The sequence below is a fragment of the Vulpes vulpes genome, chromosome 12 (assembly GCF_048418805.1).
Source record: "Vulpes vulpes isolate BD-2025 chromosome 12, VulVul3, whole genome shotgun sequence".
In the NCBI taxonomy this organism is placed as follows: domain Eukaryota; kingdom Metazoa; phylum Chordata; class Mammalia; order Carnivora; family Canidae; genus Vulpes; species Vulpes vulpes.
Genome location: NC_132791.1, coordinates 158,261,174 through 158,280,929, shown reverse-complemented (window position 1 = coordinate 158,280,929; position 19,756 = coordinate 158,261,174). Strand labels below are relative to the sequence as shown.

Below are 19,756 nucleotides of genomic sequence, written 5' to 3'. Positions count from 1 at the left end.
CTTTTCTCGTAGGTGATACTTAGGAAATGTTTCTTTTTAATATTATGTAATAAAATGTGTCAACATTTGGAAGATTTGCTTAATTCAGTGAACTGATAGTTTCCCAATGGCCTGTGTGTGATGCTACTAACGCACAGATGGTAAAAGATCTATTCAGAACACAAGAATGGAATAAATCCTGTGGAATTTAATATAATGGTATTAAAATGAACTGACACAGTTTCAGATTCCACATCAGAACTTCCCTTTAGGAAACTTACCACTTGTCAAGTTTTGATGTAGTATCAAAGAAGGCTGTGCACATTTATTTGAAAAGGTTCTTAAAAATACTTCTTCCTTTTCCAACTGAATTCAGCTCTTCCTTGTTTAGGTGGACGTTAAAGAAGTGAGGGCTAAAATGTAAAATACTGCTGCTCTTCTCATCGAATTATTTCTTAGTTATTTTTTAAAAAGATTTTATTTATTTATTTATTTATTTGACAGAGAGCAGGCACAATCAGGGGAGCAGTAGGCTGAGGGAGAGGAAGCTGCTCCCCGCAGAGCAGGGAACCTGATGCAGGGTTCCATCCCAGAACCCTGGGATTGCAACCTGAGCTGAAGGCAGATGCTCAACCGACTGAGCCACCCAGGCACCCCATTTTTTTAAAGCTAATTTTTAAAAAAAAGATTTATTTATTTATTTATTTATTTATTTATTTATTTATTTATTTATGATAGACATAGAGGCAGAGACACAGGCAGAGGGAAAAGCAGGCTCCATGCCGGGAGCCTGATGTCGGACTCGATCCTGGGACTCCAGGATCCTGCTCTGGGTCAAAGGCAGGCGCTAAACCGCTGAGCTACCCAGGGATCCCCTAAAGCTAATTTTTATACAAATGTTCTTTATGGTAATATGTAATAGGTTTATTAAACATTTAAAAATCTTCTCTTTTATTTTATTTATTTTTTTATAAAATATTTTATTTATTTATTCATGACAGACACAGAGAGAGAGAGAGAGAGAGAGGCAGAGACACGGGCAGAGGGAGAAGCAGGCTCCATGCAGGGAGCCTGACGTGGGACTCGATCCTGGGTCTCCAGGATCATGCCCTGGGCTGAAGGTAGGCACTAAACTGCTGAGCCACTGGGGCTGCCCTCTTTGTTTAAATTTCAAAATCGTAAATATCCATAGATATAATCCACAGAAACAGAAGCCCTCTGATCCTCAGTATTTAAGAGTGTGGAGGGAGCCTAAGAACAAGCTTTCTGAACAGCAGCAATTTGGAGATCAGGGCAGTGGTTAAACCCACTGGGCTAGATCTAAGTTATTGGCCCAGGGTGCCTGCAGGCACCAGAGAGGTCCTCATCTGGAGATAGGCACTCTGTTCTGATGTGTCCATCTGTCCTCCTCTCCTTGCTGTTTGAGCATTATAGGTATAGGATATTGCCTTTTCCTAGGGAGAAGAACCCAGAGATTTCTCTAAAGGTTGAAAACCCAGTGGTGTAGCTTGACAAGAGGCCTTGGGACAGAGCCTTTGGGGTGTGGGAGGGTGTGGCCTTAAGGGTGAGTAGAGGGCAGCCCAGGTGGCTTAGCAGTTTAGGACTGCCTTCGGCCCGGCACGTGATCCTGGAGATCCGGGATGGATTGAGTCCCACATCGGGCGCCTTGCATGGAGCCTGCTTCTCCCTCTGCCTATCTCTGCCCCCCCCCCCCCACCGTGTGTCTCATGTATAAATAAATAAAGTCTTTAAAAAAAAATAAGGGTAAGTAGAGGAAGAGCAGCTCTTAAAAGAATGATCAGAGGTTGTCAGAGTATTAGAATATAGTGTTAGAGCCTGGGATAGTCTTGGGCAGGGTTGGGTAGGGGTGGGCAGGGGAGCAAATTTGGCTAGGAGAAGTAGACCAGAGAATTCAGTGCCAGTATTCCCCAGGGCCTAGGATCAACAGTGAGAGGCTCTGAAGGAAAGGGGTGGAGAGGCACTGAGGAGAGAGGGCTCTTTTCTGCCCTGATTTTAGATAGAGTAGCTAGAACATTGTCAGGTGTGGAGAGGAAGGACCCTATAGAGGAGAAGGCAGAGCAGCGGTAACATGCTTATTTAAGGGCAGAGCAGTGCCAAGGAGCAGCGGCTGTTGGGGCAGTGAGGAGAGACGTCAACGCTGCCCTGTGAGAAGGATGTCTGTCAGGTGGTGGAAAAGACCATGCTGAAAAACAGGGCAGAGCAGGTCCGTGGTGGTTGCTAGAATTTCAGTTTTTTTCTTTTCTTTTCTTTTTTTTAAAGATTTATTTATTCATGAGAGATGCAGAGAGAGAGACAGGCCGAGACATAGGCAGAGGGAGAAGCAGGCTCCATGCAGGGAGCCCGATGTGGGACTCAATCCCGGGTCTCCAGGATCACACCCTGGGTGGAAGGGGGCCCTAAACCGCTGAGCCACCGAGGCTGCCCCTAGAATTTCAATTTTTTAAAAAGATTTTAGGGAATCCCTGGGTGGCTCAGCGGTTTTGCGCCTGCCTTTGGCCCAGGGCACGATGCTGGAGTCCGGGGATCGAGTCCCGTGTTGGGCTCCTGGCATGGAGCCTGCTTCTCCCTCTGCCTGTGTCTCTGCCTCTCTCTCTCTCTCTCTCTCTCTCTCTCTCTCTGTCTATCATAAATAAAAATAAATCTTTTTTTAAAAAAGATTTTATTTATTAGAGAGAGAGCAGTGAGCAAGCACACGCACGAGCACAGTGGGGGGAGGGGCAGAGGGAGAAGGACAAGCAGACTCCCTGCTGAGCAGGGTGCCCAATGTGGGGCTCCATCCCAGGACCCCAAGATCATGACCTGACCGGAAGGCAGATGCTTAACCAACTGAGCCACCCAGGCACCCGCTAGAATTTCGTTTTTTAAAGTCAGAGGTTGGGCAGCCTGGGTGGCTCAGCGGTTTAGCGCCACCTTTGGCTCAGAGTGTGATCCTCGAGACCCGGGATTGCGTCCCACGTCAGGCTCCCTGTGTGGAGCCTGCTTCTCCCTCTGCCTGTGTCTCTGCCTCTCTCTCTCTCTCTCTCTCTCTCTGTCTTTCATGAATAAATCAATAAAATCTTAAAAAAAAAAAAAAAACTAAAGTCAGAGGTTAAAGTATTTGAGCAGCAAGCAGGAGATGGAGGATGACAAAGAGAAGCCCTAAGGCAGGACTATGCTTGGATTGATAACCTCCACTTGGCATAGATGTTTATACATATAAAGTATATTAGGAGAAGTACTTTAGGATTTCCCTTTTGAAATATATTCCTTCAAACCTTGGTGTGGTACCTTCACATGGCATTCCTTGGCAGTAGATGTACTTTACTTTTGCTCTGTTGGTGATCCCAATGCTATTAGCTCATGTTTGTTGGGTGCATATTATGCCAGACACCACACTAAGAACTTTGTTATTATCGTGTGATTCTCACGTCAGCTCTGAGGCAGGTACTATGAATAACCCCATTTCACAGATGGCTAAACTGATGGGGATTAGGCAGTGGGACCCATATTTGAACTTGAGTCATTTGCCTCCAGAGCCTGTGCTCTAATTATTACACTGTTAGACCCTCTAACATGTGCTCTTTTCCCTTAATCTTTCATCTTGGAAGACTTGTGTCTGTCTGCATCTGCTTCTTCATATATTATTAAAGGGAAGACTCCTCCACTTGAAAACACTTAACGACAGTTTTTAGTTTCTTTTGGGGCTTGTTCTACCTTGAAACATGAGAAGGCCTTTTTTTTTTTTTTTTTAAGTTTTATTTAAGTAATCTCTACACCCAACGTGGGGCTTGAACTCACGATCCTGAAACGAGTCATATGCTCTTCCCACTGAGCCAGCCCCACACCCGTAAGATGACTAAGTCTTTTAAATTATTTATTTATTTATTTATTTTTTTATGATAGTCACAGAGAGAGAGAGAGGCAGAGATACAGGCAGAGGGAGAAGCAGGCTCCATGCACCGGGAGCCCGAAGTGGGATTCGATCCTGAGTCTCAGGATCGCGCCCTGGGCCAAAGGCAGGCGCCAAACCGCTGCGCCACACAGGGATCCCCCAACTAAGTCTTTTATAATTTAACCCTCTAGTTAATCTTGGTATCTTTCAGCCAGTCCCTGGGCAGGGGATCTGTTTCTACTGCTTTGAATCTCTGTCCTCTCCTTGTTCTCTTGAGGATCTTTGTTCCCGTACCCCCTCAGCCACCAATGTTGTTTTATAAAGATGTCCTTTTCAGGACATGTAAGTGGCTCAGTTGGTTAAGCTTTTGCCTTCAGCTCAGGTCATGATCCCAGGGTTTTGGGATTGAGCCCTGTGTTGGGCTTCCTACTCAGCGGGGCATCTGCTGAGTCTGCCTCCCCCCTCCAAATAAATAAAATCTTTTTTTTAAAAAGATGTCCTTTCCAGGAAATTGATTTTATTTTTGACATCTTTAACTTTTGTATTTTATTTTTTTTTAACTTTTACATTTTAAAAATAAAATGTTTATTATAGAAAATTATAAAAAATTAGGGCCACAAAATGAGGGAAAAATATAATTTCTGATTCAGGAAATAACCACATAAGATTTTTTTTTTTTTTAATATTTACTTATGAGAGACACACAGAGAGAAAGAGGCAGAGACACAGAGGGAGAAGCAGGCTCCACTCAGGGAGCCTGACCTGGGACTCGATCCTGGGTCTCCAGGATCATGCCTTGGACTGAAGGTGGCACTAAACCGCTGAGCCACTGGGGCTGCCACCACATAAGATTGTTATTACATTTTGGGGCACCTGGGTGGCTCAGTTGGTGAAGTGGCTTCCTTCTGCTTGGGTCATGGTCCCAGGGTCCTGGGACTGAGTCCTGCATTAAGTTCCCTGCTCAGTGGGGAGTCTGCATTTCCTTCTGCTCCTCTCTCCTGCTTGTGGTCTCTCTCTAGTAGATAAATAAAATCTTAAAAATACAAGATTGTTACATTTTATTTACTATATATTATCTGTTATATTCATATATTTCTTTTATATTGCTCATACATATGGGTGCAGAGATGTTTTCCCCAGATGGGGGGGAATCACACTCCATATATAGGCTTTTTAAAAAATTTTTTTTTCATATATAGGCTTTTTAATTTTAATTTTTCTGCTTTGTTGCATTTTGTATATATTTCTGAATAATACTCATCTTTGAAAACATTAGTAACTATAGCAAAGGTCTCCCTTTTCCCTGTAGATTAGCTATACATGTATGCAGGATATCCTGATTTTGCTGATTCTCAGCTTTGAGGCCTTGAGTGAGTTATTTTTTAAAAATTTATTTATGGAGCAGTCCCAGTGGCTCAGTGGTTTGGCACCGCCTGCAGCCCAGGGTGTGATCCTGGAGACCCGGGATCGAGTTCCACGTCAGGCTCCCTGCATGGGGCCTGCTTCTCCCTCTGCCTGTGTCTCTGCCTCTCTCTCTCTCTCTGTGTCTCTCATAAATAAATAAATAAAATCTTAAAAATTTTATTTGAGAAAGAGCTTGTGCATGTGTGTGCTTACGAGCAGGAGCCAGGGGGAGGGGTAGAGGGAGAGAGAAACCAGCAGACTCTCCACTGAGCATGGGTCTGTACAGGGCTCGAGATCATGACCCAAGCTGAAACCAAAAGTTGGATGTTTGACCAACAGAGCCTCTCAGGCACCCCTTAAGCTTATTATTTCTGTCCCAGTTTTCTCATTTCGGGCAGTTGTGAGGATTAAATGAGATGGTGTAAGAGCTGGAATGTTTGCTTCCATTACCACTGCTACTTAGGATATTTGGCCCCTTTGCCTTCCTCCTTTGCTGAGGTGCTTCTCCAGGTGGACCCATTCTCTTTTTTCCTGTTCTCTTAAAGTTTTCAGGGGTTCTTGTGTTTGACTTTGAAACAGTACTACTCTCTTATGTTCCTGTGGATGCTATAATAAATTATCAAATTGAGGGGTGAAAACAGATTTACTCTCTCAGAATTTAGGAGGCTAGAAGTCTGAAACCAGGGTGTTGGCTGGGCAGCTCCCTCTGATACTTCTTCCTAGCTTCTGGTGGTTGCCAGCAGTCTAGTTTTGCCTCTGTTTTCACTTGACTTTCTCTCAATGCATGTTTCTACTATTATAAGCATGCCAGTCATTGGATTAGGACCCATGCTAATGATATTTGCAAAGACCTTTTCTGCAAATAAAGTCACACTTAGAGATGAACAGTAATTTTCCGGGGATACTGTTAGAAAAGCCCACTATAGTTACCTAGAACTTCATCCTTAACCCTGTTCTCCTTGGGTTTCTAACTCCCTGTCTACTCTGTCCTTCCCTTCCCTTCATGGCCAAGGTTGTAAACAGAAGTCTCAGTTGCAAGTTGAAGAAATCATTAAGAGAGAACTCAAATAGAAAGGTAAATGTTTTATAAGGATTCTCGTCTCACAGAACTGAAGTTCAGGAATAGAGCTGGGCTTTTCAGGTCGGGGATGAAAAAAAACATTTGAGAGTTTCTGCCCATCTCCTTTCTATTTTCCTTGCCTGGAAGCACTCTGCTTCTGCTTGAGGTGAGAAAGCTCTCTGAAATGGTCTTTTTTTCCCCTCTCCTTTTTTTTGTTTTCAGCATATTCTGTGTCTTGGCATTGAACTCAGTTGACTACCACCACCTCTTTAAAACACTCTCCTCTCTCTTAGTTCCTGGTTCTCATGCTTACCTTTTGTTTGTCCTTGGTTTTCTTCCAGGGTTCCTCTTTTGCATACCCTCAGTTGTCTGGCATTTCTCAGTCTTGAGTCCAGGATTCTCTCTGTTCTTGGGCTCTGCTTAGGTGATCATTTCTGTTCCCATCTGTTGTCTGTTTCACATACTGTTTACTGATTGTTTTGATGACTCCAAAATTTATAACTTTCTCTAGCCTTTCTGACTCCTAGATCATCCATCGGGCTTGTTCACCTCTCATCCCCATTCCTTTTGCTGTTTGCAGTACCTTGTCCTTAATCCTTTAGGTCTCAGCTTGAGTGTCTCCTCCTCAAATAGACTTTTCCTGGTCCCCCCTGTTCCTGGTCACATTGACCACAGGTACCCCTTCATGGCACTTGCCTCATGTGGTAGTGGTGATGCCCTGCCTCTTTTTCTCCCTAACCAGCCCAGGTTGGAAGCAAAGGGCACACTAGTTGAGTTGTTTATGTGGGCAGGGTTAGTTCTTGAGCCTGTGAGTCAGGACTCCCTTGGAAATGTGTCCATTTGTAAGCCCTGGACTTGGGGTGTTTTAGAGAACTGCCCCAAGTGAATCTGCTATATATTCGGTCAAGTTTGGGGACCGTGGCTTGTGAAACCATATAATGAGGACATGAACCTCTAGGCAGTTTACTTGAGAATGGGTAAGAGTTATTGGCAAGGCTTTACTTAGGTCCCCTATCAATGGGATTTGGGTTTGTGGGTGCTGCTATAGACCCAGAGATATGAGAAAAGAGGTGGGAGAGGTTTCCTGGGTGTTTTTGGAATCAGAGTAGAGGAGTCTAGGTTCCTTACACTGATTGGGAAGACATTTAAAATGTGCTTTTTGAATCAGTAAGTGCCCATTGTACTCTCTGTGTGTTTCTTAAAATATGGGAACTGACCAACACACATTTCCTGTAATTTAAAATTTGACATATTCAGGAAGATGCTGAGCTGCTGAGGAGCAGGCTGCACTTTGAGGAAGTTCCTTGCAGCTGTGAAAGAAGAGCTTTAAAATAGCATCTCTTCTGGTCCAACATTTGCTCCCAGATTTAGATAATGCTAACTTAAAAACATAATAATAAAATTAAAAGCTTATAAAATTGTTGCAATTAATGTTGGAAGTCAGTGGATAAATCATTCTTTTTTTTTTTTTTTTTAAATACCAGAGCAGCCTTGTAGCGGTTGTTACTATACTTGATTCAAAGAGCTTAACAACATGTAGGTATTTATATAAAAAGTGCACCTTTTGGGTCTATGTTAGATTTTTAAATAACCATATATGTGTTGGTATGCAGCAGTGAGCACTCTGGATGGAAGAAACATTGTGGCACTCCTGGAAGTAGTACATTTCTCCATCTCCAGTAAAAAGCTTTTTTACTTTGCTTTTAATTTCTTTCAGATCAGCCTTGTACAATAGAATTTTTTTCAGTGATGGCAATCTTTTATCATCTACATCTTTCAGTATGGTAGCTCCTAGCCTCATGTGGCTATTGAGCACTTGAAATGTGGCTCAAGTGACTAAGAAACTTTTAGTTTTTTTGGGGATCCCTGGGTGGCTCAGCGGTTTGGCGCCTGCCTTTGGCCCGGGGCGCAGCGCGATCCTGGAGTCCCGGGATCGAGTCCCGCATCGGGCTCCCAGCATGGAGCCTGCCTCTCCCTCCTCCTGTGTCTCTGCCTCTCTCTCTCTATGTCTATCATAAATAAATAAGTCTTAAAAAAAAAGAAACTTTTAGTTTTTATTTAGTTTTATTTTATTTTTTAAGATTTTATTTATTTATAGAGACACACAGAGAGAGGCAGAGACAGAAGCAGGCATCATGCAGAGAGCCCGACATGGGACTTGATCCAGGGTCTCCAGGATCATGCCCTGGGCTGCAGGCGGCGCTAAACTGATGTGCCACCGGGGCTGTCCTATTTAGTTTTAATATACCTAAGTTTATAAAAACACATAAGGGATGCCTGGGTAGCTCGGCAGTTGAGCATCTGGCTCCGGCTCAGGGTGTGATCCCAGGTCCCGGGATCGAGTCCCACATTGGATCGGGCTGGGCTCCTCGCAAGGAGCCTGCTTCTCCCTCTCCCTATGTCTCTGCCTCTCTCTCTGTGTTACTCATGAATAGATAAATAAAAATCTTTAAAAAAAAAACAAAACACACATGTGGCTAATAACTACTGTATTGGATAGCACAGTCCTAGACTGAGCATCTGGGTTGCCATTAGTAGAAATTTGGGAGGTATGAGGAAAAGTCTCTATTTTAAGGGGGATGAGAATTTGGGAAATTGAAGCCCATTCAGAACTTCTATTTAGCAGTCCTTGCATATTGTAGTTAGGAACCTATATTGTGTAAATTTTGGGGTGTTTGTCAAATGTGGTTAAGTGTATGTTTAAATTTTTATTTATTTTGGGAGAGAGGGCATGCATGCAAGTGGTGGGGGGAGGAGGTACAGAGAGGGGGGGAGAGGGAAAGAATCTCAAGCAGATTCTACAGTAAGCATGGAGTCTGACACAGGGCTCCATCCCATAATCGAGAGAACATGACCTGAATCAAAACCAAGAGTTGGTTGTTTAACTGACTGAGCCACCCAGGCAGCCCTGTGATAAATGTATGTTTAAAAGAATAGTTTATATCATATATAGAATTGGAATTTTGCAGGTCAAATTTACTTTTAAAAAACAGCTTTTATTTACTCATTTTATTTTTTATTTTTTTATTTTTTAAGGTTTTATTTATTTATTCATGAGAGACGCAGAGAGAAAGAGAGGCAGAGACAGGCAGAGGGAGAAGCAGGCTCTATGCAGGGAGCCCAATGTGGGACTTGATCCTGGGTTTCCAGGATCATGCCCTGGGCTGAAAGCAGGAACTAAACCGCTGAACCACCCAGGGATTCCCTATTTACTTACTTCAGAGAGAGAAAGCACACAAGTGAGCATGTGAGCTGGGCGGGTGGGGCGGGGGGGTGGGGCGCAGTCAGGGGGGAGAGACTCTCAAGCAGACTCTCCACTGAGCCCAAAATAGGGCTCAGTCTCACAACTCTGAGGTCGCAACGTGGGCCAAAATCAAGAGTCAGTCAGATGTTTAACCCACTGAGCCACCCAGGCGCCCTAATTAAATTTATTTTTATTTTTTGTTTTTATTATTTTTAAAAGATTTTATTTATTCATGAGAAACACAGAGAGGCAGAGACATAGGCAGAGGGAGAAGCAGGCTCCATGCCGGGAGCCCGATGTGAGACTTGATCCTTGCACCCTGGGATCACGCCCTGAGCCAAAGGCAGACGTTCAACCTCTGAGTCACCTAGGCATCCCTTAATTTACTTTAAAATATTTTACTTTTTTTTTTTTTTTTAATATACATGGTTCCTAAACTTGCTGGATTTAAAGGATCTTAGATCTTGGTTTTGGCTAGTTTTAGCCGTTTTTGTCTTCCTGGGGTCTTTAGAATTCACTCAGTAGCTGGAGTTTGAGTATCTATTGTGGGCCAGGCACTGTGCTGAAAGGGCCCTTGAGGTGTACTTCATGTTCTTTGCATCTGTCTTGTTTCCTTTGTGGGAACTGAAGAGTGATGGCCTTTTGGGTAATTTTCAAAGGATTAGGTAGAGAGGCTACCACCAATGTCTGTTTCACTAATTGTCCTTCGGGGACCAGTGAGGAGGAAAAGAACATATGTATCAACCCAGATCAGAAGTTAATGGAAAGAGACAAAGAATGCCCCCCAAAGCAACAAATTCTTCCTTCCCTTGTGGAAGTGCCAGTTCCCCTGGAGCTACTGATAATATTCTTCTCTTGCTCAGGGGAAGTGGTGTGGGGGGGAAATGGACACAGAGAGAATCTCAAGCAGGCTCCAGGCTCAGTGTAGAGCCCAGTAGGGCTCGATTTCATGGCCCTAAGATCTTAACCTGAGCTGAAATCAAGGGTCAGATGCTTAACTGACAGAACCCCCCAGGTGCTCCTTTGCTCTTGGTTTTTGTCTGGGGGCATTTGTAGTTGTCACAGCATGGGGTGTGCTGTAGGACCGTTACTCCACAACAAAGGGTCAGCCAGCCCAGGTTGTCAGCAGTGGCAGTGTTGGGGACTAATGTAAACTAATGTGCATCCTGCAGTTACAGAAATTCATCATGGCCCTACGTCAGATGCTGCATAACAGCAAACTGCTTCAAACATAATAATGTAAACCAGTAACAATGCCAGTGAGTTCATCTTTGTGTCAGGGCAGAGTTTGGCTAGGAGAGCTCGTTTCTGCTCGGTGTACTGTTGTCTGTTGCTCACTTGTGCATTGGCGGTCATTTGGCAAGTGGGCTGGGGTCTGCATGTCCTGCATGCCTCACCTGCCTGGACTTTTAGCCAGGGTGCCTCTGTTCTCCATGTGACCTCTCCAGCAGGCCAGCCCAGCCATCGTGTGGTAGCTGAGTTCCAAGAGGGCAGGAGCAGAAATTGCTAGGCTTCATAAAGCCATGCTTACAAGTCACACAGTGTCACCATAGCTGCATTCTCTTGGTCAAAGCCAAATTACAAGGTCCAGCTCAGACGGTAAGTGTAGGGAAATAGACTCTGGATCTTTTTTTTTTTTTTTTTAAAGATTTATTTATTTATTCATGATAGACATAAAGAGAGAGAGAGGCAGAGACACAGGAGGAGGGAGAAGCAGGCTCCATTCCGGGAGCCCGACGTGGGACTCGATCCCGGGACTCCAGGATCGCGCCCTGGGCCAAAGGCAGGCGCTAAACCGCTGAGCCACCCAGGGATCCCCTAGACTCTGGATCTTGATTGAAGTTGCTGCGAAGAATCTGTGGCCATTTTTGAAAACCCATCACAGACCCTCCTATAGCATGGCATTTAGCGGTTTAGCTAAATCTTTTAGGATGTCCAGTTAATAATAATAATATGTGGAATGGAGTCTAAAAATGAACTCTTTATAAAAACAATTTATTTCAATTTATTTACCAAATACTTGGCAAATACTTAGAGTCATACATGGTGCTTGTTGATACTAGGAAATAGCTTCTAATTTTATTCTCATGGGGGAGACAAATTTCTAATGTTAGGGTGAGTGCTGTATGGAGGGAGAGGGGCTTGGTTTAGGGCAAATGGAGAAGGTCTGGTGAGTAGAAGACATCTGAAGGGTGAGAGGGATCCAGGTAGGTGAGGGTAGAGAGCAGTGATTGACAAGGCCTTTAGATGGGGAGAACTGCATAGCCAAAGCTTAGAGGGAAGACATCCTCAGTCACCTGACCCAGTCTGCTCAGGACAGTATCAGTTTACGCCTGGTGAGCTGGGGTTCTGTCTCGTCAGTACCCTTGACTTTGAGATGTGCTCTGGTGTGGACAGTGCATATTGTGGCTACACACTATGGAAAAAAGTTGGAATTTTTTCTCAGTGTAGTGAGAAGCCATTGAACAGTTTAAGCAGGAAATGACAAGATGTGAATTTTAAGATTGTTCAGATTGCTTAAGATTGGGTTGTTTAGGGGGGAAAATACAGGCAAAGATCATTTAAAGGAGACTGTTGATGAGAAATGATGTGGCTTGACTAAGGATAAGGGGTGAGGAGATGAAAGAAATGGGTAGATTCTGGTCTGCTCTGGTGGTTGAGCCAACCAGAGACCTGTGCTGATGGGCCAGGCATAGAGGACCAGAGAAAGGAAGGGATCTAGGATGACTGCTAAGTGGTTACTTTCCAGACTTAGGGGATGGTGATGTGGGCACTGAGATGAGGCCAAATGGGTGGAGAGGTTTGTTGGCTGTTAGTGAGGATTGGAACATTTGAAGTTCCAAATGGCCATAAGACAAGTGAAAGTGTCAGTGTTACTGGCCTAGAGTCCCGTCTGGAAATCAGAGATGGGATTCAGATTCTTTTTTTTTTTTTTAAATTTTTATTTATTTATGATAGTCACACACACAGAGAGAGAGAGAGAGAGAGAGAGAGAGAGAGCGAGCCAGAGACATAGGTAGAGGGAGAAGCAGATTCCATGCACTGGGAGCCCGACGCGGGATTTGATCCCGGGTCTCCAGGATCGTGCCCTGGGCCAAAGGCAGGCGCTAAACCACTGCGCCAACCCAGGGATCCCGGGATTCAGTTTCTTGTGCGGAGATGCTAACACCTGTGCCTGGCAGTAGTGAAAGGGGACAGGAATATAGCCATCAGAGGTCTGAAACAGGCGGCATGGACCCAGGGACAGCTCTTCAGTAAGGAGGGCGGGTGGGTAGCCACTGCTTAGAGTGCTGTTGATGAGTCTGGTGGAAAGGACTGGAGAAGGGTCTCTTTGACTTAAGGACTACAGGTACTAGAGGGCCCTCGAGGTGGCATGGTGGTGAGCAGAGTCGATTGGAGTGAGTTGGAACATGGGAAATGAGGAAGGGGAGGCCAGCTATGTAGATGAGGTGACAAGATGCTTTGTATGGAAGGGGGCAGGAAGAGAGGTGAAGCATTGGAAGGTCATGTGGACACAGAGTGTTGTATTTTTGAAGAGGGAGACTTTTAAGCCGTATATTTATTTGGGTCCATATGAATCCCTCAGGATCTTGTAAGATGCAGATCCTGATTCAATTAGTAGAGTGGGGCCAGTTGGCCTTCTAACAGGCCCCAGGGTGCCTCTGGCTTATGGCTGGTCCCTGAACTGGACACTGAGAAGCAAGCACAGATAGAAATAACTGGTAAAGGAAATAGGTGTGGTGGAGAGAGGGGGTTAACAGCAGGCTAACCTCCATGAAGCCAGGGGGTTCTCATCTGTCTGTTTAACCCCAGGTATATCTCATCCTTGGTGCCAGCTCTTTGGATTGGCCTTTCATTTCTGCTGGTCTCACAGCTTTCAGATATGTCCTAATCAGTATGCTCTTCTGTCCAGTTGAACAAGTTAGCTGTGACCTGGGACTTGTGATAGACCTGTTATCATTAACTCTTGTGAGGTTCAGCAGCAGTTTGACTTAATATAAAATTTGTTTTATATCTGAGCAGTGGGTTGAACCAATGACCTTTTAGCAAACAGTACCTTATTGTCATTTCAGCAGCTCTCCTGTGCATAAATCTGCATAGTGTGTTTGCTAATAAGCTCAAGATTTTTTTTTTAAGATTTTATTTATTTATTCATGAGTGACAGAGAGGCAGAGACATCAGCAGAGAGAGAAGGCAGCTCCATGCAGGGAGCCGAATGTGGGGCTTGATCCCAGGTCTCCAGGATCATGCCCTGGGCCAAAGGCAGGCACCAAACCGCTGAGCCACCCAGGCATCCCTAAACTCATGATTTGAAGCTGTGGAAGAGACACAGTGAGATTAAGAAAGCTGGCTTTAAGGGGTGCCACATTGGCTCAGTTGGTAAAGCATGTGACTCTTGTCTGTAGGTATGAGTTCAAGCCCTGTGTTGGGCATGGAACCTACTTAAAAAAAAGATGGCTTTGATGATTGGGAGGGGGGTGGGATTGAGTTTCAAACAAAAGGTTTGTTTTTGTTTGTTTTGTTTTCAAAATTTATTTATTAATGAGAGTTACAGAAAGAGAGAGGCAGAGACACAGGCAGAGGGAGAAGCAGGCTCCATGCCAGGAGCCCGACGTGGGACTCGATCCCGGGTCTCCAGGGTCACGCCCTGGGCTGAAGGCAGCGCTAAACCGCTGAGCCACCTGGGCCGCCCTGCAGGTTACTTTAGATACTCCTTGATAAACTGAATATAAGTAGCTCTGAAGTCTTACACATATTGACCTATTATAAAATCGGGGACATTCTTGGGGAAGAAAATTGGAGCGTATTTGGATCATCTGGAAGAAGAGGCAGAAAGGAGGTACCAGCATGATGAATAACTGTGATTAGACAAACAGGTTCCTCTTAGTGACACCCCCTTGCCTTTCTTGCTTTTTATTTCTGTGAGTGAGATGGCTGAGATTGGCCAAGGGAGGAAGCAAAGACAATAAGAAGGCTCCAGCTCCAGGTGCACCTGTATTGGTGCTCCTGCCCCTTCCATTGACCTTATCCCATCTTAGAGATGACCAAAAGGATAAAGACCACGGAAGCCTGTAATTAAGCTGTTCATCCTGGATATTTAGCTGAAATAAACTTTCTGGTTGGTTGGTTGGTTGCTTGATTTATTATTTATTTATTTATTTATCAATCATATTTTGTTTATTCATTCATGAGACACACACACACAGAGGGAGAGAGGCAAAGACACAGGCAGAGGTAGAAGCAGGCTCCATGCAGGGAGCCCGATGTGGGACTCAATCCCAGGTCTCCAGGATCACGCCCTGGGCCAAAGGTGGCGCTAAACCGCTGAGCCACCTGGCCTGCCCTTGTTGCTTTTTAGTGAAGTTCTGTTTTTAGTGTTATTACAAAAGTCAGTAACTTAAGTCATGTGTCTTAAATAATGAATAGAAAACACAAAGGAGCAGAGGTTCATGACAAGAGCCATGAGTCTTTATAATTTGTTTTTTTGTGGGGACTCCTGGGTGGCTCAGTGGTTGAGCATCTCTGCCTTTCGAGATCCCGGACTCTTGGGATCACAACCCGAGCCAAAGGCGGATGCCCAGCTGCCGAGCCACTCAGGCGTCCCACTAAATAAAATCTTAAAAAGAAAAAAAAGTCGGCTTTTTTGTAAATTACTCTTTTATAAATACTAACTTTAAAAATAACTTTTTATATTAGGCAAGTAGATTACTCTCATTTTTTATGTTTATTAGGCCTGAATCTTTTCTTTTTAAAGAGAAAAGCATATTTAAGTCAGTCATAAGACTGTATGAAGAAAACTTAGATGCATTCTTGAAGAAAGAAAAGAGAACTTGAATAGATATGAATGCAGTTTTCCTGCATACATAGGCTGGTATATTTTAAAAATGGCCCTTAATTGGAGGGGAATAAATGAATATATTTTTAAGATTTATGTATTTGAGAGAGCGCATGCATGAATGGGAGTAAGGAGCAGAGGGATAGGCAGACTCCCCACTGAACAGGGAGCCCCACGTGTGCTGGATCCCAGGACTCTGGGATCATGACCTGAGCCTAAGGCAGATGCTTCACTGACTGAGCCACCCAGGCACCCCTAGGAGGAATAAATATTTGAGAGGAGTCCATTCTATAAAAGATGAGAGGGAAAAAAAAAAAAAGGTGAGAGGGAAAGTATTCCATTTAAAAGTACTATAAAACATAGGTAGGTGGAACAACGTAGTCAAGATAATGATCTGTAGCCTTATGGGAATTTAGTTCACAATAAGTATGGCATCTGAAATCAGTTGGGGGGACACCTGGGTGGCTCAGTGGTTTAGCACCTGCTTTCAGCTTGGGGTGTGGTGTGATCCTGGAGTCCCCTGATCAAGTCCCACGTCCGGCTCCCTTCATGGAGCCTGCTTCTCCCTCTGCCTATGTCTTTCCCTCTCTCTCTCTTTGTGTCTCTAATGAATAAATAAATAAAATCTTTTAAAAAAAGTGAAATCAGTTGGGAATGGATGAATTATGATGTGAAAGATATTGGATCAAGTGGTAGTATGCTGGAAAAAATAAAAGTGGAAGACTACATTTCATAGCACATACAGATTCTGGATGGGTTAAAGATTTATTTATTTATTTATTTATTTATTTATTTATTTATTTATTTATTTAAATATCTTATTTTATTGATTTTATTTATTTATGACAGAGAGAGGCAGAGACACTGGCAGAGGGAGAAGCAGGCTCCATGCAGGGAGCCCAACGTGGGACTTGATCTTGTTACCCCAGGATCACGCCCTGGGCTGAAGGCAGGCGCTAAACCACTGGGCCACTCAGGGATCCCCAGGATGGGTTAAAGATTTAAATTAAAAAAAAAAAAAAAAGATTTAAATTTAAAAATTATAAAAACGAAAGTACTAGAAAAATATTGGGGGTATATTTTACAACCTTTGAGGTGGGGTGTATGGGGCAAGGGTTTCTTCATCTGACATTAAGGCTATAAGCCATAAAAAGATTATCTGCTGAAATACTCAGAACTCATATCTATACCAAAAGACACCTCATAGAGGACCTTTGAACTATAGCTCAAAGGCAAGCATATTGGAGGAAATATTAGAAATACATATGATAAAGGGTGGATATCCTTAGTATTAAAAGAGGCATTTTCAAAGTAAGTTATTCTAGCAATTTTAGTTTTAAGAATTCTTTCAAAAGGGGAAAAATTACTTATTAATTACAAAAACAGAATATTAAAAAGTCTCTGTTAGAAACCCTCACCTTAAATTTTTGAGGTAAAAGCAAAAAATTGTCTGTGGTAACTAGAATATAAATTCTACAAGGGCAGAGATCTCCATGATACATACTCTGACAGTGCCTTTGCTGTAGTATATCTCAAATATTTGTGGAATGAATGAATGGTTGACTCTAACTGCCTGTTAGTAGGAATTGGCTACCCACAGAATACAGCTGTTAAAAAAAAAACTTAAAATGACCCTTCTTTATGGTTATGAGATGACCACAGTGTAGTAAATGGGGGGGTGAGAAGAATTTTCAGAGTATGTATGATATATCATTTGATTCATTCATGAAAAATTATGCACCTGTGTAATCAAAGTCTGGAAGAAATACAGGCCCATCCTCACTCCTATGGGTTGATGGGGGCAAGGAACATGTTATAGTAAGATACTGTTTTCTCCATATTTTATTTTAAAGATTTTATTTATTTATTTCATGAGATACATAGAGAGGTAGAGACATAGGCAGAGGGAAAAGCAGGCTCCATGTAGGGAGCCCGATGTGGGACTTGATACTGGGACTCCAGGATTTCACCCTGGGCCAAAGGCAGACAGACGCTCAGACACTGAGCCACCCACGTGTCCCAAGGTGAAAGTTTTTATTGGTGCTGTAGTTTGCTCTTTCAGTACATCTTACGCTCATGGCTTGCCTTTTTTTTTCCCCCTGCATTTTTTCATTATTTTTTTGCAAAAGAATTGATGCCATGGGAATTGTCATAATTGACATATAACAACTGCAGTCTGGTGTTTTTTTGTTTTGTTTTTTTTTTTTTTTGAAGATTCTAACTTTCATTTTTTAAAGAGAGGGAAAGGGTATCCCTGGGTGGCACAGTGGTTTGGCGCCTGCCTTTGGCCCAGGGCGCGATCCTGACCCTGGAGACCCGGGATCGAGTCCCACGTCGGGCTCCTGGTGCATGGAGCCTGCTTCTCCCTCTGCCTGTGTCTCTGCCTCTCTCTCTCTCTCTGTGTGACTATCATAAATAAATAAAGGAAAAAAAAAAAAAAAACAACGGCTACTATTTAAAAAAAAAAATAAAGAGAGGGAAAGTGGGGGAGGGACAGAGGGAGAGAGAGTCTCAAGCACACTGTATTTGTGAGAGAGATTGGCCTATTCTCCTATTTTGTAATGTCACTGTCAGAATTTAGGTGTAGGTATATTGGCCTTATAAAATTAAATGAACTTTTATTTTAATTCTTGAGAAGAGGGACGCCTGGGTGGCTCAGTGTTTTAGCGCCTGCCCCTGCCTTAGGCCCGGGGCGTGATCCTGGAGTCCTGGGATTGAGTCCCACATCAGGCTCCCTGCATGGAGCCTGCTTCTCTCTCTGCCTATGTCTCTGCCTCGCACGCTCTCTGTGTCTCTCATGAATAAATAAATAATCTTTAAAAAAATAATTCTTGAGAAGATTTTACATGAAATTGATATTCTAACTTAATTATTTGGAAGAATTCAGTTAAGCCCTGTGGACCTGGAATTTTCTTCATGGAAATGTTTTACATTTTATGTTTAATTTTTAAATAGGAATTAACTATTGAGATTTTGTATTTCTTCTCTTGGTATCTTTAGTTGTGTTTTTTTTTTTTTTTCTTTAAGATTTATTTATTTAAGAGAGGAGGTGTGAACACCAGCGGGGGGGCGGGGAACAGAGGGAGAGAATACCCCAGCAGACTCCTGCTGAGTGTGGAGCCCAGCTTGGGGCTTGATCCCTTGACCCTGAGATCAGGACCTGAGGTGAAATCTGGGGTTGCATGTTCCACTGACTGAGCCACCGGCACCCCTGGTGCTTTTTAATAGCCATACTTTTCAGTTGACGTCAGATAGTAGCACTGTACAGTCAGTCTGTACAAGGCAGTCAGGCCAAACCAAAGACAAAATGGCATTTAATCAGTGCAGCCCAGTGTGGCTGATGAAGATTTTAGGTCATGTGAAAGGGGAGAAGTGTCAACACCTGTCATGGACCTAAGATGTAGAGAGCAAAAGATATGGGTAGATGTTCAGCTAAAATGTAACCTCTTGGTTACATATAAATTGTTAGAGGTAGAATTCCAGTTAAAGTATAAATTTGTGGGGGGGAGTCTTTCATATAGTATATTTTCCAGACTGATTAGCAAGATGACATAATTTTAAAGAATCAAAAGTTCGTTTCTTGGAGTGGAGGAGTGCTAGGTGTATCTTTTTTATATTTTATTTATTTATTCATGAGAGAGAGAGAGAGGCAGAGACACAGGCAGAGGGAGAAGCAGGCTCCGTGCAAGGTGCCCGACGTGGGACTTGATCCCAGGACTCCAGGATCACGCCCTGGGCTGAAGGCAGTGCTAAACTGCTGAGCCACCGGGCTGCCCCTGCTAGGTGTATCTGAAGTGAGTTTATTCTTCAGGCCAGCAGAAGTCACAGCAAAGCACAATGGCTAGGAACAGAATTGGTAGGTGGGAGCAGCCCAGCTCTTGAGGATATTGGGGATCCGTTTTTGGTTCTAAGATTTGTGATTTACAGCACGTAGTTATTGTGATCTGTAAGGTTTCAAGGTAGTAACTGTAACTGTGGATTGACTACCTGCTGGGTGCCGGACATTATACTCTCAACCAGAAGCTGGCAAGCTACATACAGTCTGCCATCCTTTTTGTATGGCCCACAAACTAAGAATTATTTTTAAAGTTTTTATTTTTTTATTTTATTTTTTTAAAGTTTTTAAATTATTAAATCAAAGGAAGAATACTTTATGACATGCAAAAGTTATGAGAAATTCAAGTCTGTGTTTAGATCGTAACAGAGCACAGCTGCCATCCCTCACGTGTTGTCTGTGGCTGCTTTTGTGACTGTGGAATCCATAGCACGACTGACTAGTTATAGTATTTCAGGGCCTCAGACTTGTGCTGTCTAGCCCTCTATGGAAAAAACTGCCCTTCC

General features: G+C 43.4%; 1 protein-coding gene across 4 annotated transcripts in view; it reads left to right on the top strand.

Moving 5' to 3' along the window:
• GNB1 (G protein subunit beta 1) overlaps positions 1-19,756 on the top strand; it is a 99,386-nt gene that overhangs the window by 8,416 nt on the left and 71,214 nt on the right. The window lies entirely within an intron of this gene.